Source organism: Amblyomma maculatum, chromosome 10 (genome assembly GCF_055883805.1).
Source record: "Amblyomma maculatum isolate TAMU_Amacu chromosome 10, ASM5588380v1, whole genome shotgun sequence".
In the NCBI taxonomy this organism is placed as follows: domain Eukaryota; kingdom Metazoa; phylum Arthropoda; class Arachnida; order Ixodida; family Ixodidae; genus Amblyomma; species Amblyomma maculatum.
In genome coordinates this window covers 2,649,331-2,671,222 of record NC_139353.1, presented here as the reverse complement: position 1 = coordinate 2,671,222, position 21,892 = coordinate 2,649,331, and the positions used below count along the sequence as shown (strand labels likewise).

The 21,892-nt window shown below is 44.2% G+C and overlaps 1 protein-coding gene and 2 long non-coding RNA genes across 7 annotated transcripts in view; 2 read left to right on the top strand and 1 right to left on the bottom strand.

Moving 5' to 3' along the window:
- LOC146175394 (alpha-1,6-mannosyl-glycoprotein 2-beta-N-acetylglucosaminyltransferase-like) overlaps nucleotides 1–4,367 on the bottom strand; it is a 58,903-nt gene extending 54,536 nt beyond the window's left edge. Inside the window, exon 1 of one of the 5 annotated variants that reach the window (XM_084581735.1) lies at nucleotides 4,152–4,367. The gene's annotated coding sequence lies outside the window, so the exon portion shown is untranslated. Of the gene's footprint in view, nucleotides 1–930; nucleotides 1,121–3,379; nucleotides 4,105–4,151 lie in introns of those variants that run through there. The other 4 variants (XM_084581739.1, XM_084581736.1, XM_084581737.1 and 1 more) reach the window with 4 other exon arrangements.
- Nucleotides 4,368–5,368: 1,001 nt separating this feature from the next.
- Nucleotides 5,369–10,519, top strand: LOC146175393 (uncharacterized). The gene is made up of 2 exons (XR_014701386.1): nucleotides 5,369–5,864; nucleotides 6,441–10,519. It is a non-coding gene; the product is annotated as an uncharacterized LOC146175393 (long non-coding RNA).
- A 2,274-nt stretch (nucleotides 10,520–12,793) lies between these two features.
- On the top strand, nucleotides 12,794–15,230 carry LOC146175392 (uncharacterized). The gene is made up of 2 exons (XR_014701385.1): nucleotides 12,794–13,038; nucleotides 14,546–15,230. It is a non-coding gene; the product is annotated as an uncharacterized LOC146175392 (long non-coding RNA).
- The last annotated feature ends 6,662 nt before the right edge of the window (nucleotides 15,231–21,892 follow it).

Sequence of the window (21,892 nt, the reverse complement as noted above, 5' to 3'; positions counted from 1 at the left end):
TATAGTAAATGTGCAAAGAACGAAAACAAGATTCCAGTAAAAGAAGCTGCCACGTGTGCACTGCCACATGCACGCCGCAGGAAACGTTGTTTGTCTCTCCCATCTTGGACATTCTACACGAATGAAGGACGTTTTGCTTGCACTGGACAATCATGTGACCCTCCTCTCACTCGAAAAATGCGAAGCATGTCTTGTACTACTCTTCACATAGCTTGCGTTATTGTGCCGAATGTACCCCTCCTGTGCTGTTTTGTCCTGTCGTTACGGCGTTTCCTTTTGTCACTGTCAACAATTCCCAATCCTACCTCTCTCATAAAGAACACACGGCAAATGTGACAAACTGTTCCCTTTAGCAACAATGCCCTTGTATGCAAGTTGCAGTTTAGCAGAAACACATAAGCTCAGTCAGACAAGCATGGTCAAGAACTCGCCAGGCACTAAACAGAAAAAAGTGCAGTGGCACATTATGACAGTAAACTTTGTTAACAACTGGTCAGCAGGACACGTTTTAAAATCCTACACTCTTGCAGAAAACAAGACCTCAAAGGTGAAATAGCACACAAAGCCTTACTATAAAAGTAAGCATTCAGCAAATCAAAAATGACAACAATAAAAAAAAGAAGAAATGCACACACTTTCTATTCAAAACAAGTGCATTAGACTGATCAACCTACACAATCAAGATAAAAATCAGTAAAAGTTACTGTACCAATGGCATTCTGGTATTACAACCAGGCAGCAACAGAAGAATGCATTATACTAAACAAAAGCCTAGAAAAGCGCAGGCACTAATGCCATGTGAGCAAAATGTGCAAAAGTATGTCTGATGACACACATGGCTTAGTGAAGAGCGCTGAACCTCTCAATAAACAAATCTGGAAAAAAGAAAAAGAAAAAAAAAGCAGCCAAAGAAAAGAACCAGCAACATACTGTACACACGTGTGGTAAAAGGTGACGGTGGGTAGTCTGACACACTTCAATATGACCAAGCCTCAAGAGACAGCGCAATAGAATCCAGGCCAGAAAAAAGACACAAGCGCACTGCGTGTCATGAGTGCACAGCTGAGTAGAATACCCCACAGCAACTATAGCAGCAACACGCAGCGCATGGCAGCTGCTTGCAGCTACGTGCAGCCTAGCATTAAACTGAAAGCCAGTTGCAAAGGTCAAGAAGCAGATGTGGCTGCTGCCTCTTTGCATTCGGTTCCTCCTCTCACAGTTTAAGAGAGGAGGGTGTAAGCAAGCTGTGAATTTTAATCAATTAGTGTTCAGGGTTTCTTTTTTCTTTTTTAATTCTCACACAAGATATAGCAACAGCCAAGAATGCAAGCAATTCATTGAGAGCAGATGAAGTTCTTGCTAACTCAGGCACATAGAGTAAATCTCGTGCAGAAGTGAACAAGCACAGTTTTTCATAAAGGGCTAAATACAAACCGAACACTCAATAAAGAATTTTGCTTGTTGGTTAAGTGCGATTCCACTGCATCGATTTACTGGAGCTAGGTTTGGTTTAGTTCGTGGGGTTTAACATCCCAAAGCGACTGCGGCTATGAGAGACGCCATAGTGAAGGAGTCCAGAAATTTCGACCACCTAAGGTTCTAGCATGCACTGACATCGCACAATACAGGGGCGCCTTGCTTTTCGCATCCACCGAAAAGCGGCCGCCGCAGCCGGGATTCGGTCTCGCATCCTTGGGCACACAAGTCGAGCGCCCTAAGCACTGCGGTTGTTTTACTGAAAATAATAAAAATGACAAACTTCCCAAGAAGAACAACAGGTATTCAACAAGAACCAAATCCAAGGCATTAAAATTTTGCAAAACACCGCAGTGTACACAAGTGCAAGAAAGATGTTGAATATGGAAAATGAAGTTGGATTGGATATGGAAGATGTTGGAATGTAAAATATCTGATAATCTACTTTAATCTGCTTAATATAAGTGTGTTTTCATTTATGTACTTCTCTCTGTCATGTAAATCAAACTCAAGAGCACTGTTTTACAGAAGAGTACAGACAGAAATTTTAAAAACCATATCACTATGAATGAAATGTAGAATCAGCAAGCAGTGCTAGCCTGCCATAAGCTATTTCAATGCTGTAGTTGTTTAAAAGCTTCACAATTATGGCCATACATGTCATAAATGTAATGAAGGAATAAATGTGACACTGCTGTGAGAAGATAAGTCACTGTTAAGTGTTAAGCCATCTCAAACTTTGAGATGGCTTTGTCAAGGCAAAGCTGATGTCATCCGTTTTTGTGTCCTGTTGTTGGCCCTGGCAGGTTTTTGAATCCTAACTTGCATAGTGTTTTTTAAAAGTTTGCAAATTTTTACTTTACAGCATACATAGGAGATTCATACAAAAGAGCAGCAAAACATGTTCACAGGGCTTCTATGCTATGTGCTGCTCTTCGCTCTCAGACCTTCCACATAAGGTGAATTGCCCGATTATGAGATGAATTGTGTATCAAACAATAATGCTGTGCAGTCAACTCCAAATAATAAATTTAAGTGAGAACTGTGGGTAAAGTTTCGATAACATTAACAATGCCAATACCACGTGAAGATGTGCAGTTTAAGTTGCATGATCCAAAAAATTATAACTTATGAATGGAGTGGAGAAGGGCACATGTTCAGACAAAAAATGTAATCCTGCGCAACAGCTCCACAGTGCTTATACTTCTATGTTGAAAACAAAGAAAACTGTCGCACTGCAAGTAAGAGAGACACACAGAGCAATGTACAGGGCTTCACACATGATTCTCATCACAAATCATAGGAATGTTGCACTAATCGGTCTTGTAAAAATTTGTTTTATGCTATCCACCTGTCAAGCTCAAATGCAGCAACGTATAACGTTTGATTTGCCATGTAAAGATTTTATATGTATCAGTCAATTACCTAGAGTACTCAGAGATTTTTATTTGTCGCTTTTGCTTGTAGAAAACACACAGCAGCTGTGCAGCAAGCGTGATAGTGAGAAAAAAAATTTGCAGCTGTCATATATATGTAAAGAGTTTCAGATCCATATGTCCTGATTTGTGGCATATTGCATACTATTTGTTTTTAGAGATGCATATGATACAATATATCTACACTATATATTTATGAAGGCAATGTTAACCTGAGGGGAGTTGATTAGCTATCGAAGAGGCAGTGTCATGTGGCAATGAAAGCTGACTTACGAATACAATGATTATCTGCACTACTGCCGAGTGAACAAAGGAATATTTCGAGAATTGCCGCTGTAAAGATGAAAGAACTATCGAATGTAATGTCTAACAATGTTAATGAAAATGTTTCCAACAACGCGCACAATAAGTCAAATACAGCAGCACGATTAAAAAAAAAAGAAAATATTGGCAATTCGCAGCATTACCACGTCGTCTGACCTTTGAGCTCGGTGACGCCGGGTTCCGCTAGAAAAGGCAATATAGTGCCAAAGATGCGCCGTGGTGAGCAGCAGTAGCGGTGTCGTAGTCGTCGGCGCGCGCTGCACTTTCGGCGAACGCGGCGGGGGTGGAGCAGGCCCCGCAACACACATTAGAGTGCCGCGACGTTTTCGCCTCGTGCCCCACTCAGCAGCAACGCCGGCAGCGCGACGACTACGGACGCGATAGGCTGATCAGCACCGCCGCGCAGCAGTGTCCGTTATCTCGAGCCGTGCCCGTTCTCCGCGGCAACGCACTAGCAGGCCAAGTCACGCCAGGGGCTCATTGCTTGGCCCTAAGATATGCCGCACGCGCGCATCGCTAGAGCACGCACGCAACTCAACGGCGCCGCTCAACCGCGCCCGTCCTCGAAGCTGCGAGGTTCTTCAGCTGTCTCGCCGCCAATCTCCGAAACAAACGACTCGGAACGGACACCCGCGCGGCCTTGCGCACCTGTCAGCACGGCAGCAACGTGAAATCACTGGGCTGTAACAACGCGCCACATTAAAGCGAGCAAGGATGCATTTATATGGGGTTACTATCGCAACTGAGCGAGAACAATCAATAGATGAGGGTCGGCCCACGGGCTCGCAACAGCTGACCGCACATCGCCCGTACCGCGTAGCCGGGACGTCGTCGTAGAAATGTCACGGCGAAAAATATGGTGCACTATCAGTGAAATAAAGACTGTATGGGAGGAACAACCAAGCCTGAAAATACCATAATTTGCAAGGCTCCGGTCGCGTACGCCGCTCCGCCCCACGCCGCACGGCCGGCTTCACAGCCGCGGTGCGAGATGCCCCTTCGCAGTCAGCCTCCCCGCAGCGCACAACGGCAACACAGCGCATCTCATGGGAACGATGCCAACGAAGAGAAACAAGATACCGAAAAGCAAAACCGCAAAAACGAAATATCCCAGTTGCTTACGCAGTAGAGGTAAGCTGTACCTCTACTAAGATTTCTTTTTTTTTTTTTTTTTTCCCCTTCTCTACCCATAGTATAGTGCCTAGAATATACTGGCTAGTGTGCCGAGGGCGCGCGCTGGCGTGTCCGCCGCGGTGATGCCTTCCCGCTGCCACCGCGGGGCGGCGCTACCAATAGCTAAGGTGCTATCGCTCCGCGTTCGCGGCCTCGGCATAGAGAAAGAGATTGGTAAAGAGCGGACACTCCCATAGACCTGGGGCCCGATCCTCGATATTCGCCTTCCCCTGGCGGCGCCATATTGTCTTTCTGATTGGCTCTGAAAAGAGTCACGTGCTTCAAACTTGTGGCGCGAAACCATCAGTTGAGGCAAGCACTTTTAGCGGTTACGTCAAAATGACGTAGCCGTGAAAATTGATTTCAACCGGAGCTATCCTTGTTGCCTGGATGACAAATACGAATGATTTTGGAGTGGAAGCAAAGTTACTGATGGTGGTTTGGAGAACACTTACGCTCGATTAACCAATGTGATGAAAATAATGGCATACTGGGAAGGAGCGGATGCTCAAATTTGATTGGCTGGAGCTATGTCACGTGAAACACGTGATACGCAGGCATATTTAGATTACGTCAAATTGACGCGTCATGACGTAACTGATGTGCCGCCATTACCGAAAATGCTGACGTTTGGCCGCCATAATTTCGCCGAGTGGCGAGGTGCCCGAATTATGCTAATGAGACTATGGCGACAGGCAAGCTGATTTATGCAGCCGTTAGCCTACCGTAGTTTCTTAGCTTGTTATTAAAAGTAAAAGGATAACTTTATATACACCTTGCATGGCTTTTAAACGCAATAGAAAGGCAAATAATGAGCGCGTATGAAATAAAGGACGCTTGAGACAATCTGTAATGGGGGCAGAAGCTTGCGGCCGCGTGACGGCGCTAACTGCTTTCTTATTTCAAACCCTTTCTTCCCATGGTAAGAAATCATTGGTCTGTGCAGTTATGATAACCCAGCAATGGCGGCGGCCATGGAGGGAGGCATGAAGGGAGGTACGCTTTCATTATAGTGAACTAGAATATATATTCTAGTTCACTATAGCTTACATGGAGGAAAGAAAGAACTTGTACGCTTATGAGTGGTCTTCGTGCCGTTCGTCGTCTGCAAGTAGTGATCGAGGATTTGCTGCAGCACAGCAATGCTGTCAAATTGTCTTGAAAGATAGCTCGTCAGTACAGTCAGATCAATCATCTGACGAGGAGTGTAGTGTGGCGGCTTTGCAAGCTCCGAGGCGAGAATTGTCCTGCGCTCGGAATGTTGAACTGTTGAGCTACTGGTGCTTCGGGTGTGATCGCCAGTGGTGAACGCCTCTGATGTTGGATGGCACGAAATGTATTCGTTCGGCCGAGCGACAAGCTCCCGGAATGTGTCGGGCTTCTCGATGGGTGTCGACCAGCAGGGCAACGCAGTCAATCTGCTGGAAATGGTACAGCACGTCGAGCATCACAGAGGTAAGTGCAATAAGAAAACCTGTAAAGGTGACTGTTCATACAGCGTCATTCGCATTCAAGTTGTACGCAGGCGGGAAATGACTGAAGATTAAAGGAATACTCACAGGACGCATGCGGCGAATCCGATATTTTTAATCAGCACTTTGCGTTGCTTTTAGCTGCATATTTCTACGATGCATTATAATTTTCTTCAACTTCTCTACACTGCACGAACTTAAAAAAAAAAAAAAAAAAAAAAAAAAAAAACTGAGTGTGCTTGTAGTTGTCAAGATTTCTTGGTTAATGGTTTCGACGACCGAGGAAGGAAAAACAAGTGAAATCGCCTGATATAAGTCGTTCCCTTAATTGCAAAAAAAGAAAGAAAAAGTTAGCCACAATACAATTTCCGCCACCAAGCCGTCTTTACCTGTTACGGAAATGGTTCACTTAGGTTTAGGTTTTGCACTGACCATTTCTTGCATTCATAGATTACACTTTACCGCAGCCTAGCTTGTAGCTTTGATGATTTTGAATGTTCCTGTGCCATGCGTGTTTGATATTTTATTTGCATATAATTTAGGCACTAAACATTTGCAGGTGATCGTGTGGACCTTGTGCAGCCGTTGCAGCACTTCCAATCCGAGTCATCATGTGGTCGAGAAGTCCTGGGGCCATATTCAACATCATTAACCTCTCTGCTAGGCTTGTATAATCTGGGAGGCCACGCCTTGTCCCTGGACGGCCACATCAGATGTGAAGTGCTATGCAGATGGACAGCTCTTTTTGAAGATCGTTACAGCTTGTAGTGTGTGCAGATCACATGACATTGACGCCACCTGCAAATGGTAATCGCAGCAGGAACATCAACAAGTACAAGGAAGAGGACGTGCAACATTTATATTAACTCGGACAGGAACAACTTGATCACCTGCACTTGAGATTTTCACTCGCTGTCATGATTTTGATATATGCCACAAGTGATCAATGTGCACATTCTTACTGCTTCATGTTCGATAGCATACTGCTGAAAAGCCGTCCAAGTCTTAATTTTTTCTGTGGTTTTGAGATATAACCATCTCTTTGGTGTACATTTTGTTGATAGCATGTGCAAGAACCAAGTTCAGCTTTGGGGTGGCGCAGTGGTTACGGCGCTCGACTATTGTTCCCAAAGACGCGGGATCGAATCCCGGCCTCGGCGGCCGCTTTTCGATGGAGGTGAAAAGCAAGGCGCCCATGTGCTGTGCGATGTTAGTGCACATTAGTGCGATGTTAGAACCCCAGGTGGTCGAAATTTCCGGAGCCCTCCACTACGACGTCTCTCATAGTCTGAGTCGCTTTGGGACGTTAAACCCCACAAACCAAACCAAACCTTTCCTTGGTGCTATAATTTTTTGTCTACCATCTGTAGACATACTGAGTGTATTCTACAAGTGCTGTGGCCCTTGCTGAGAGCTGTCATTCTTTGTTGTATACTTTGCTTTTTTGTGTTCTGCTTAAACTCAGTGTGCATTTTATTAAGTGCTTCATGTCAATGAAACACAGGAAGGTACAAAAACGTTCTCCTTCTACCTCCAGAAGTGCCATTCTGAGTAGGACATGCGGGCAGCAACAGTTCACAATTCACTTTGGTGTTTGTGGCAAGCAGGCAGCCTGCGATGTACTACTTCAGTGAGAATATTTGACATACGTGCACCCTGGTGGATGTGTCTGCAGTCGTTTACCATAGCAGAGTCCATTTCGTTACACCTATCTTGTGTGCTACTAGGGTGAAATGTGAGGTGCCCACTGTGTTTTTCCACAAACTGCAGAGTGAAGCGAGCTGTGCTTCTTTGTATTTGGTTGCCTTTATGCTTGTTTTCTATTGCTTCCTTCATATGCTGAATGTAGATGAACAGCAATCAACTAGTTTTCCCAAGGATAATTTGTGCATCTATTTGGTGGTCATTGTCTTTCATTGTTGTATGCACGTAAAATGAGGCCCCCGCCAACTTGTCAACCCATTTTGGCAATTTTAGATTCCACTTTTGCAAAATTTGCCAGTTTCATTTTGCACTGCAATTACTGATGCTTTGTAGTGATGTTAATCAAGATCCCAGATAACCTGTTTAACCTCTGCATCATTTGTGTGGCTCGGCGATCAATGAACATTTTTGTATTCTTCAGTTTTTTCACAAAGGCAACTATTGACTTCTCTGTTTTGTAACTAGGTGATATTGATGTGCATGTGCACCCACTGGCAAAAGTTCTTGAAGGTGGCTTCGCAGGGGAAAGAATGCATTCATTTGTGTACGGGATAAATTGCTTGACATTTCATGTTTCACTATATAACTCATAGTCACAATAATGATGCACAAGCGCAGGAGTGAAATAAAAACTTTTTGATAAGATTGTCCTTCATAAATTTTTGACTGCAGCTCTACAAAATGCTTTGCTCCTTTTGTGCATTGCTACATATCTTGTTCCATAAAATACCTCCCTCCATGATAGCGCTGTGTGTAGTCCTTCCATACCTCTATTATGAGGCTGCTATCTGGGCCATTTGCTTCTTGACGCATTCTTGCTGCTGCCACATGCCCTCCGGCACTCACATATGTTAAAAGAGGGTTGGTAAAGCTCACATATTCATGCTCTAAGCCACTGGAGACTGGCTTCATCACTCGAGATGTTTATCGAATGATTGCAGCTGTGTATAACTGCTTCATTACTTTTTTTCTGTTAGTTGCTTTTGTAGCCTTCATTGTTCTTTGTGAGCTTTAAATTGAGAATTTTAAGGAAGGGGCACAAATTTTATGCCAATCACTTTCATTTCATTTATGTAGAAGCACTTTCAAGGAAACTTGTGTTTCATCATCACTTTTCAACATTTTGTACCATTGTGCTAGTACTGAGTTGTATAACTTTTTGCTCTCATAAGTGACAGCTGCGCTAGTTTCACTTACACCTATCCTATTGTCGCATGTGTTTTCTATGTTATCTAGTATCCCTATGCTTTCCTATTATATCAGCTTCAGCAATCCTCTCTGCATTTAACCCTCAGAATGTGCTGCATATTTTGCACGTCTGCTATGTGTACAGCCTAAATTGAACACCACAATATATTCTTAAGATTGCATTCAAAAGATAACTTCCTGAAGGTACAATCCTATTGAACACAGTAGACGTCATACTATCCATAAGTGAGCCATTCTTTTTCGTGATGTATTGAAGAATTTGTGAACAAAGCGATTTCATTTTATCTTGACCACATTCATCTGTTGTTTCTGTGGTACAGCCTCTGCCACAGCTGCATCTATAACTCGGCTGTTGACACTGTGGTCAAATGTCTTGCGAGCCAGCAGAGCCTAATGTAGCGTTGATGTTCAGCTATTGGCTTCTTGCTTTTTTTTTTTTTTGATGCAGCAACGTTAAAGCCTCTTTTCTGCACAAAACGCGACGTTGTGAGTGGAAAATCTTGGGCACATTTCAGACAGGTGACATGGCCGAGTACTCAGTGTGATGTCTCTGGCTTCACCTTTGAGATGAATGTGTGAGGTGATAAACCTTGCAGGATCTTTGGGTAATAAGACAGGCAACCCTTAGGCCATGGAAACGCATCCGTACAGCTTGGTTAGAGTGGGCTTTATAGGTATCTAGACAAGTGGTCTTCCACATAATTGGATAACTTACAGGTATATGCTACTGATATGTATCATAGAATAAATACTAGATGTTAGCAGTAGCAAAGTCGATTCACACGAATGAGAGTCTGCAGACAGGAGCCATAAAAGCTGTTGTGTCATAGGGGTAAATGCTGAGCTTGCGTGTCCCCACAATTGTTTTTAGAGCATGAAGTTTTCAAGTGCTGTGCTGGTTTGCCTGATAGCCGTCACACTGAGTGACTTGCTGAAATAATGCTTAAGGCTTGTCTTCCTGAGCCAAACATTTCTCCTTTTTGGTAGACTGCATAAAGGGAACATTCTAGGTGTGGCAGGCATTTATGCACAGATAAAATCATTCTTACACACACTATAACTACCTTTGCCCTGTCCATAACAGAATCAGGGAATACTTGCTCTGTCCCAGGTGCCGACTACCATTTAAATGACGTTGAGTTCCATAATCTTTGATACTGGTAATACTGCGGAACGCATAGCATCCCTTGACTGCAGTTGCAGCCTAGTGGTTTGAGCATTTGGGGACCAATCCTCAGTGGTGTTGGGTACTCATTGGTAAAACAGTGGGTGCTTGCTTTGCTGGTGCTATCTTGGGCCAAACACTTGGAGAATGGGTTTTTGACCCTATCTTGTGTTCCCTTGCTTTGTATAACTAATTTCTCTTCTTTGGTCTCCAAGGCCGTGCCACCTTTCAGATATGGCGATGAGCTGTACAAGTACAACAATACTGTAATTACTTGAATGTGTGACAGCCTTTCATTTTAGGCTGTGTATTGTAGAGTGTGCAGTGCTGTAAATAAATTTTGTATTGTTTTGTATATTGTAATTTTCAGTTTTCTTATAAGCAAGGCTTCATGTCAGGTGCATGTAAAAAAAAATGCCAAAAAGTACCGAAAGCAAATGATACACCAATTGTTAGTCAACGACGAGCTGTTTAAAGCTACAGGGAATGTGTTACGTGAGTAGCAGGTCTCTTAAAGTGTGCATGTTTTACCAAAATAAAGGACAGAAGCTATACTGCAACCTGTTGGAAGAACCATGCATACAAGACGCACTAGCTGCAAATCATACGCTCATTTAAATCACGTTTAGTTTTCCAATGATATGCAATCAGAATGTCGAAAAAGTAAATTTCATGCTTTATTCCCATATTTATGCCCGTATTCAGGTGAGGTTCATTTGAGCATGTTTTTGAGTCAGAGTGTAGAGAGTGGATGTTAGACAGTTGCACGTTGGACATTATGCATTGCTGGAAGAGCACACAGGGGATGGCACAGCCAATACAAATCATACAGTATTATCACCTGGCATTAATGAACCTTTGCCAAAAAATCCAGAACACCACCCTGATGTGCTGCAGGCCACATTGCTGCAGGCCTTGCAATTCATGCCTCTTTTTGTCGAATATTGTTCCTGTGCATGCTTCTGTTTTTCTTTTTTGTTGCTGTTACTTTTTTACTTACGGTGTCTTTAAAGTCACGCTTGCTTTCCCCTTTGGCTCCCTTGCTTCACTCAGAAACAGGTTCGGGCTTTGTGTATATAGCATGTGCACTGGTTAATGTGTGCATGAATGCTACATTCAATTGACAATTGCTTCAAGAAAATTGTTTCCGTACTGCATCTAGCTCATTGTAATTAGGCATCATATATCATATTCACTCTTCATGTCTGTTCCTTCACTTCCTGATCGTCAAATAGTATATGTGAAGGCATATCTCTAGCCGACCTCATCACCCTTCTCTCCTCTGAGGAATCATGCTGCACTGAAAGAAAGTGCCGGATGCTATTGCAAGTGCAAAACTGGTAAACAGTAGCAAAGGAACTAGGCTGTACCTGACAAATTTTGTTTCTCTTGTGACATTGTGGTGTGATGTGCACCTGCATCAGACGAGCAGTGTTGCTACTTTTATAAAATGTTTTTATGCAACATGCTCAGAAACCAAGCAGAATAATACCGACAGCTTTTTTTTTTATTATTATTATTTTAACGAGGCATCTGCCACAACAGAGTGACACACTCTGCATGCGGTGAAATGTGCATACAGCGTGCTATGTCTAATTCAGGGCACATTAAATGCCATCAGCGTGAAAGCTAACCTGTTGCTGCCAGTGGGCATCTGGATACACTTTTCATTGCATTTTCATTGCTGCCAGAAAATCTTATCTGCTTATTTTTGCGGCTGCGTGAAAACGTCCCCGCCTCGATGGCTCAGTAATGATTATAGACGCTCGGCTCTCTGACCCGCAATATGTGCGTAGCCCAGCTACGACGATCGCATTTCGATGGAATTAACACGCTAAAGGTGGTCCGATGTCAGCGCATGCTAAGATCGCCAGATATATGGCCTAATCGAGCTCTCCACTATGCGTGTTTTCACTACGCCGCTCCAGTCGGGCCGATATCCGCACGCTACGCCACAGAAGCCGACACGTATACCCGGCCGTAGCAGACTTGCTAACATGATGGAAACGGTGGGCTGCCGCAGGCAGTTTCCAACGACAGTGATACCCTGAGAAGGCCAGCGTTGTCGTCGGATAGGTGCGTCTCTTCTCTAGAGGCAACTGCAGCCCGAAAATCTGTTGGGCGCTTCCAATTCTCAGTCGTAAACAAATTCTTTAATCCTGATACTCGCCGATTTCTCTGCGCGACTAAGTCCATAAATGAAACACGGACAGCTAGCAACATGCAGGCATCTCAAGTGAGGCATCGCTCACACTTGACGACCGGCTGTTTGTGGGGTTTGCGTCGAGTACCGCCGTTCGCTCAGCCTAGCTGCTGGTGGACGTCCGACAGCGTGTGTACTATGATGCACTGTGGTCGCAACTACCGTTACTATAATAGTACAGTACAGCCGCAATGTATACGTAAGTATCTCACTATCTCCTCAGCCTTGCCCTGCCGCGCGACGCGTGTATGCAGCGTAAACACTGTTCGCACCGACCCTTCAGCTTCTTGGCATCGCAGCGTTGGCATTTTTGTAATCGGCGCCAAGTAGCAGACGACGGCGTTATTTTTTGTAACTTTTTTTCTTGTTTTTTAAATTTCGTCATCAATTTCTGTTTATACGCGTTTTAGCGCCGCCCCAATATTTACGTCACGGGTACGTCACAACATGGCCGAAAAGGCGAATATCGAGGATCGGGCCCCTGAACTTGCAGAGAGCCGGCTCCGTAAACTGCGCATGCGCGCCCAGAACCAAAGTGGAAAGGAGGATGCGTTGATTCTCTCGACGGATGTGACGTCAAACAACTTTTAGTATTTGCTTTTTTCTGGAAATAAGCCTCAAACCCAGATGCCAATTACCCCGTTTCACAGCGCCCGAGCCACCCGAACAAAAGCTGGCGCGCTTTTCGCGCAACGGGTGCTCGCGCCTTGCGAGCCCTAGGTCGCTTTTCATGCGTCGGCTTGTTGTAGTTTGCGGGGCATCATCCCGATAGATGCAAATTCGGTGAAAATCTGATTCAGTTCGTGGATTGTTGCCCTAAATTCAACAGCGCAGCCTTCGGTCCTGTCCCTGGCCTGTCTGCAGCCTCCGACTACGGTGAGTCGTACGCGAATGATGGTGTTTCGTACATGCCCGCGAGCTCTAGGTAAAGCACTTGTCGGCGTTCTGCTACCGTCTTGCAGCTTTTTTAACGAGTTTTTACACGGCAGTGCAGCTATGCGGTAGTAACAATTACTGACGCGGCGTAATCACGCGACAGTCTCCGGGCGAAGGCATGTGGAGACTGCATAATGGCGTCGATCCCGTTTCTTCGCGCTTGAAACAACCGTTGCATACCTGCTGCTGTGCACCGATCGGTCGCCGGTTGCTGTTGTCTTCGGGGTGCACTGGGGTATTGGGACGTACGCGGCGACTTACAGATGATGTGAAACTATTTGTGAGTTTGTGAGTCGACAGTCACGGAAGTTTGTAATTTGCTTTTTTTTTTTTTTCTTTTTTTTTTTTTTAAGATTCTTCGTTTGTGGCCTAGTTTGTTTGGGCAGTAGCAGGCATTTTGGTGTGCGCCAGCGTGAACGCGCTGGTTTATGATCAGGAGGCTTTATTGCCTTCCTCGCAGCTTCAGAAGATAGAGCGGCTGGGCCCATAGAAACGGTCGTGCTTCTGTCAAAAAACTCGAAAGGTATTCATCCATGCGGCCCATACGTGGTGCTGCAGTGCAAGAGGTCAGCTTCTTTGCAGTGTCGACGAAGTGCTAAAGAAGGGGAGTTACTGGCCAGCTGAGAGACAGTATAAATGTAAACTGGCCCAGTGCGAAATGAGCCTACTGCTCAGCACGAAATGGTTACAAGATACGGGCGTATACCCGCACGAATTTATTGTGCTTATATGCTCACACGTTCCACTGTCGAGTACTCACATCGGTGCATGCAGCAATGAGGGTGACTTGGGCTATCATAGGTTCTTGCCCATGAGAGTATCTGCCCTTTTACTACCAAAATAACTGCATTGGTAGAACTCGCTGAGCTTATTTATATAGATTTAACACTACTAATGCATGTCGCTACCGCCGAGTTCCCTAATATATATCTTTTGCCTGCTCCAGCAGCGTCATCACTGTGAGAAAACTGGGAATGATAGCAGAAATAATGCCCCCATAAATAGTGGGCAGTGCTTCGCTTCAAGCTGCTGTCAAGGCCATTGACAGCTTATTTGAAAACAAAGCAATAATTAACCTGACGTGGTATGTTTTGTTGAGGAGAGTGAGGCACCGTTGCATCTACTACCTCGTAATCCTGTCAAAGAGCTTGTAAGTTGCTGCTATAAGCATTCTTCATTACAATTCCATGCAAGCCGCAGCATATTCCGCACTTACTGCACACATGATTTAACTTAGTCTCTTTGTTGCTATTTCAGTGTTTTGCAAGTGTGCTAAATATTTGTGTTTGTGCTAGCATTGACTGCCAGTCTCGTTACTGCCTTTTTCCTTCTGCGCCAGGCACTCTCACTTGCTTTACTCGAATCAAATTCTACTGTGAGTGAGTTTGCTGAATTTATGCAAACTAGATGTAATTGCAGTATTGCTCTCATTTATTTACATTTGCAGAGGCAAGGAATACTCGGGGCCGACGTACGAGTTTCTTCCACCAGTTGGATTCCTCTGCTACCTCGGTAGTGCAGTGCGCTGTAACTGGTGTGACCAAATGGATACTCTCACTCCTTCTACTGGTTTAGAGCGTGCTCCTAGTTAAGTTTAAAATACTTGCTTGCAATGTATTTAATCTTGTTGTGGAATATTGTCACCCTTGCATTTTCTGATATGTTATTATTTGGAAAGCATTCAGAGTGATTTTGGACGCATGATTTGCCTTGGCGGGAGGTGGAGAAGCACAAATGTGTGACTGCAATTTTTTGCCTCTCTAGTTTTCAGCCTTTAGAATTAAAGCAACAGATTGATATGTGAACAGGCCTGGCATAGATTAAAGAGTTTGTCATATACAACACTTGAACCTTGTGGGGATAACACAGCTGTGGTTATCTGAGCAAAAGTTCTCTGTATGTGATGGTGTCCGAAACATGGCATTGTCTTAAGTAACTTGGCATGGAATCGGCCACTTCTTGCACTCTCTTGACAGCATCTATTGTAATGTGTGCTAGGCGACATGCCTTCGGATCTGTTGTATGTCTGCAGCAGTTGCCTTGATGTATCAAGATGGGGTGGTTGTTGCGAGTTGGAAATTGCTATTCTCCCGACTACACCAATAAAATGCAGTGAAGCCAAATACCAGGAACCAATGTGTTATGTGGTTCATTGTGAAGGCTTGTCATTCTCGTAACTTTGCCAAATTGCTAGAAACATTATTTTTAAGCCCGGTCTTCTTTTGCTCATAGCACAACTCATTTCGTGCATTTGTCAACTTTTTGTGGTTTATAGTTGGCACATTTTGCAGAGGGTGACAAAATTTGAGCTGGTGTGCCACGAAGGTTAAATATCTGTTTATTGAACTCTTCTCGGGAAGCTACATGCAAATCCTGCCTAATGTGGCTGTGAGGGCTTCGCACTTGATTGATGTACCGGCGCTTTACTTGTGGCAGCTGGTCTACATTGTACAGGACTGCCACTTTGAGGAGCACCAGCACTGCTATGAAGCAGATTCACAGCATTGTTCCTGGTGGAAGCAAACCACTGCAGATGTTGCCCTCATTCCAATGCAGCTTTCAGCCAGTGAAGTTTCATAATGCCCGTGTTGGACGAACAAGAGGCCTATGAACTTGAGCATTTCACTTAGTAATTCCTTCCAAACATCCATCAAAACAAGCAACCTGTTGGGTTTCCCCCAAATCCCTGTACAATCATATGTTTATTTTTATTTTTACAAATAGTTTGTATCATAAGCTGGAGAGCCTTCACTCAAGTATACACTAGGTTCCTATCTACGTGAAAACTACACGCTTGTGTGCCAGTATCAGCAGATCGTTCCCAACGATTGTGGACACCCTCCTAAACAGAGATAAAACTGAGAACATGCAGCGATCATGGGTACATACTCAAAAGCAAGTGGGTACGGAAACTGTGTGCACCTTTGGCCACTGCAATTGTAGTACCTGAATCGCTAAAAGCTGAAATCAGAGTTTCTTCTGACTCTTCTGGCTTCTTTGCTGCTAGTGCGATAAAAAAATTCTGTAGCTGAAGTTGCTGAATCTCACAATTTCAGTGTTTTTTTGTTGTGCGGCCTGACATGAACATTTCTCCATCTAAGCTGCCACCATTCTTCAGATAAAGATCGCTTCTGTGTCATTACTTGGTGCGATATATGTCAGGGATACACATAAGCTCTGCGTTTAAGCGTATGACTCAACATTGTTAACAGCTATAGTCGGCAGCTGCACTTGGGAGTCTTCTGCATATTGATTTTCAAGCTTACCTTTCTACTTTTCCTGTCTAGGTCATCATTATTTGCAGTTCATCCCAGAGTTGCTTAGCAAGGCAATGTCATCAGCAAATCGCAGATTACTGAGGTATTCTCCATCTACCCTTATCCATAACTGCTCCCATTCCAAGTCTCTGAATACTTCCTCTAAGCAAGCTGTGAATAGTACTGGGGAGATTGTGTCTCCTTGCCTAACACCTTTCTTTATCGGAATTTTGTTACTTTATGCAGAACTATGGTTGCTGTGCAGCCACTATGTCTTCCAGCACTTTCACGTACGGCTCGTCTACCCCCTGATTTCTCAATGCCTGCATCACCGCCGAGGTTTCAACCGAGTCAAATGCTTTTTCGTAATCAAGGAATGCTATGTACAAGGGCTGGTTATATTCCGAGCATTTTTCTATCACCTGATTGATGGTATGGTTATGATTGATAGTAGAGTACCGTTTCCGAAACCGCTTGATCCTTTGCTTGATTGCAGTCTAAGGTTGCCCTGATTCTATTGGCGATTACCTTAGTAAACACCTTATACGTAACAGACAGAAAGCTGATTGGTCTGTAATTTTTAAGGTCCTTCCCCTTTCTTATGAATGAGGATAATGTTTGCATTCTTCCATGGTTCCGGTACCGTCGATGACACCAGGCACTGCTTATACAGGGTGGCCAGTTTTTCTAGCACGATATCCCCCCGTCCTTCAGCAAATCTGTAGTTATCTGATCCTCTCTAGCCGATTTCCCCCTTTTCATAGTTTTTAGTGCTTTCTTGACCTCGACCTTCGTCACTGATGGAACGTCCGACTGTTTTTCCCTACCACCAATCTCATTACGGTCCTGACTACTTTGGCTACTGTAGAGATCTGTATAGAACTCCTCGGCTACTTTGAATATCTTGTCCATATTCGTGATGACGTTGCCCGCCTTGTCCCTTATCGCATACATTTGGTTTTTGCCTATGCCCAATTTCTTCTTTACCGCTTTAAGGCTTCCCCCGTTCTTTACAGCATGCTCAATTTTCTCCATGTTATACTTCCTTATATCGGCCACCTTGCGCTTATTGATTAGCTTTGATATCTCAGCCAATTCGATCTGGTCTGTTGGATTGGAAGCTTTCATACTCTGGCGTTTCTTAATCAAATCTTTCGTCTCCTTAGACAGCTTACCGGTACCCTCTCTTATCCTACCGCCTGTTTCTAACGCGCACTCAGTAATGATATCTCTGAAATTATTGTTCCTTGCTTCTAGGGTAATGTCGCCATCCTCTGTTAGAGCTGAATACCCATTCTGTAACGAAATCCTGAACTCTTCTGCCCTCCCCCTCACCGCTAAATTCGTGGGATTAGGGGTGCGCAAAACACAGGATGAACTATGGGGTGTGGGGGGAACTACCACCATTCCTGATCAGGGTTAGCTTTTTCTGCAGAAGACTTGCGGCTGCTGTGCGGTTTCCATATACTATTAACAGCGTTTCTACATATGCCTTTCCTATGCCATGGTTATGTAATGCATGCATGATTGATGCATAGACTGAATCAAATGCTTGTAATATAAGCAGGTTGTATGTAGGGGTTGCTTACCGTATTTATACGATTATAGCACGAGTTACGTTTTTAGAAATTGCATCACTGAAACAGCACTTCATGCTATATTTAGAAGCAATATCTGAATTTAACACTTTTCTTTTTTTGCTGGTCATCAAGATAGCTTTACCACCAGGTAAGCCAGTTGCGAGGAGAGGGCAAATTTCTGGCAACTTCGAGGCTGTAAAATGAGGCAAGGTTAAAAAAAAGGTAACCATGGAGAAAGACCAGAAGGTGGAAGTGAAAAAGAAAATAATAAAAAGGTGTAGTTATTGAGGGTTCGAATTCTCCTGTTTAATATCATTAGATCATGGCCAATGGGCAAAACATGCAGGGAGCGATGCTGGATTCTAAGCAAGAGAAGAAAGCATGTAGTGCTTGGCAAATCGTGTCTAATCAAGAAGGGGGAAACGAGTGGGGGCATGTTCATGAACAGCGATAAGTAACTGAGTAGTGACAGTGAATAAACCACTCGGATACTTTTGGATTTTTAAATGCAGTCTCCTTTATTGTCACATCCCCAGCTATGGTTGCCTTTAATGTTACGATTTCATGTTATAATCGTGAGCTTGTGTTGGAATCGTGACAGAATTTTTTTTTTTATTCTCGACACAAACTCTTCCCTCGCATCATATATTCATTACGGAATTGTTTACCTGTAAATACGGTATATTCTGTGGTTCCTCTTTCATCTGATTGATGCCATGAACATCGGCTGTGGTCAAGTGGTGTGCCTGAAATCCAGCCTGGCCTTTTTGTTCACTAAAGTCTAGGTTTCCTCTTAATCTAGCGGTGATTACCTCATTGAATACATTTAAACCCAGTTATAACCTAACTAAGACAGGTCTGCAGTTTTACTTCTTGGTTCTGTGAAATTTTTGCGTGAAGAAGAGTGGAAACCAAAATAAGGAGTACATATAAGTGAAATCACCGTGGGAATGTTTACAGCAAACCCCTATTTCTCGTAGTCATAAACTTGGGAAAAAACATTTTGCAATTGCACTGATAGGGCAACTGTGGCAGCAGCCTCCACCATCTCCGCTGCAGTTCACGCAACATGGTTATGAGAGGTGTGAGGAAGGTGGCCAGAGACACCTTGCCTGGGAAATTGTGCAGTCATGCCATCACTGCTTGAGCTTGACTGGACGTGAAGGCACCTGTGTCTTCACGTATGTTCCCGCTCTGTCTGTCCAGCACAGCCGCCCCAGGAAATACATACTTGCCACTCACATTGCCACTGCTTTCCTCCGTCCCCATTCGAACATGCGAAAGCTGTCATTGGAATCTTGCGAGCAGTTGCATGGTTGTGCTGTTTACCTTTAAATCTGTCAGTGAATAACTTAGTGATAGATACTGATTGATAATGATAGTTAGTGACAGTGATGATAATGACAGAGATTACTATGATGTCATGGCCGAAACTTACACCATGATGACATCACATTCAGTCGTGACGTTACCAGGCGACTCGAGCACATGTGAAGGTTAACCCGATCCAGTCGTCAGTGCAGCGCCTTTCATTTGGCGTTTGCTCAAACGCCACATGACACAGCATACAAAAGCAGACGCAGTACAGCAAGCATCAGCAGCATTTCAAATTGGTTTACAGGAAAGAAAAGGCGTATCTCACACTTCTCCGCGAGCACCTGAATCGAGCCATAAGGAAAACGAGGAAGGAGGTGCCATAGTGGAGGGCATCAGACCACCGTGCAATAAAGGCTTTCACCTCATTGCTCTTTAGTGGTCCAAAGTGCCCCTAGAGTTTTTACTTTTTGCTCGTATGAGCATTCAGTTTAGTGCTGCATAGTGTAATGTTAAAAAAGCACGAGTACCAGGGACCGATGCATTTGTCACCTGCAGTCGCTCATTACGACCTTGGCTGTTCCTTTTATGTTATTTTGTGTTTGTCATGACACATTAATGTGTTACCCCGCCGGTGTGGCGCAGTGGTTAGGGCACTTCCTAAGGATGCGGGATCGAATCCTGGCCTCGGCGACCGCTTTTCGATGGAGGCGAAAAGCAAGGCAACCGTGTGCTGTGGAATGTCGGTGCACGTTAAAGAACCCCAGGTGGTCTAAATTTCCGGAGTCCTCCACTACAGCGTCTCTCATAGCCTGAGTCGCTTTGGGACGTTAAACCCCACAAACCATTCATGTGGTTCTGCCAGATATACAGTAACTTGGCACTAGCTAACAGAAAGTCACTGTAGAGAGTAGTGATGTGGTACTAGCTGGTATATGGTAAATGGTATTATATTGCGCAGGGCCACTGTAGCATTTTTTTTTTTTTTTCCCCGGAAGCTTAAATGGAATTCTTTTTGACTCGGGCAGAAAAGTTTCGCAATTTGAACGCCTGTGCTCTTCTCTAGCGTTGCTCTGTGCCTGCACTTCACTGCAGTGCAGGCTTGAGCCAGCGGCAAACGAATACATAACCAGCGCTGCCAGCTTTGGCGAATTAGTCTGCTCGAGGTTGTGGTTACAAACAATAAAAATAAGCATCAAGATACCCCATGCTCACTTGAGATGCAGACTAAAGGTCGTTCCTGCAGGAAGCATAATCAAATTCAGATGTGGGTTTCAGTCTGAGCATAAGCAGAGTTTTCCACATTAACAGTGTTGAGCTGCCCTTCTGCCAGGAAGTGCTCTTTGCGAACTGGTAAGTACAGTAGAACCCCATTATAGTAAAGTCACCGGGACCGGCTAAAATCTTACTATATCAGTTGTTAGTGATGACATGGTCCTGAAGATACTATCTTGTAATTAAAGTCTGCTTACTAAGCACATCTTGTTGCTTTATGAAAAGAACATTCTAAAATGCCTTGCATGTCTTTCTTATCGTCTCTGTGCCATTTCCTTTTTCATTTTTTTTTTACAGCTTGTAGAAGTACCTGTTTAGCATGAATGCAACATGGATACGAATATAGCCGAGCTTGATTTCAGCTGAGAACCAAAGCATTGCGTGAGCGTGGCATCATCTTCCGCTGTTTCCATCTTTTAAGAGGCAATAGATGAAAAATGCGCGACAGTCCAGCACTGCAAAACCGCACAAGCCACGCCTCCAATTCTTGCCACTACTCCTTCGTGCTGAACAGTGTTGTGTGAATGTTCGGCCGTTTGTTCGCTTCCCTTTTACTCTATTTTTAAGTGACCGGCCCTCTTCTTTTTGTGTTTGTAGTCAGCTTTACATTTTTCCCCCTACGCGCTGCATGCTTTCCCTCACGGCTCAAAGGCCTTAAAGTTGGTTTCTTCTCAGTGCTGATGAGCCTAGCGGTAAAACCATAAAAAAAAATGCACTACTTATTTTTTTTTAAGAAAAAAATTTCCTTGCGATTCTAAGTAATGCGTGTGCAGCAATGTCATTTCGTGGGAAGTCGACGCCACGGCCAGACGTTTTTTAGTATAACCTAGTTTTACCAAAAGCACCTTTACTATGATGGGACTTCAGTTTCACTTTACTATAGCAGGGTTCTACTGTACAATGATAACCGGTCATAGAGACTCCTCCATATTTCACGAGTGGAATGGAGTCCAGTTTTGTGCCCATTGCAGAAACAAGCTGAACAAGCTGGTCATTCTATGTTTCCGTTTTCTGGACAAGGTGCTTTGCAGCAATACCTAGCCTTCAGGGGCCGTGCAAAAATCTTAGCAGTGACATCCTACGAGATATTCAGAAGAACTTGTCCAAGAAAAAGTATAGACAATCAATACGATCTGTGCAGGGGAGTATGTGCTAGGAGTTCGCATTGCTGTTCTCAATGCCGCTGATGGGTTGCGACCATGCAAGCAGGTTGTGCCACCTAATCTACAATCACAGTGCGACACATTGTACCCGTTCTCCACCCTCTGCCTCCTACCTTCTCTTCATCATCCCTCTTGTCTCTACTTTGCCACCTGCCAATCAAGGTCTCAAAGGGACGAACAACACAAGCTGTCTAAAGCCACCACT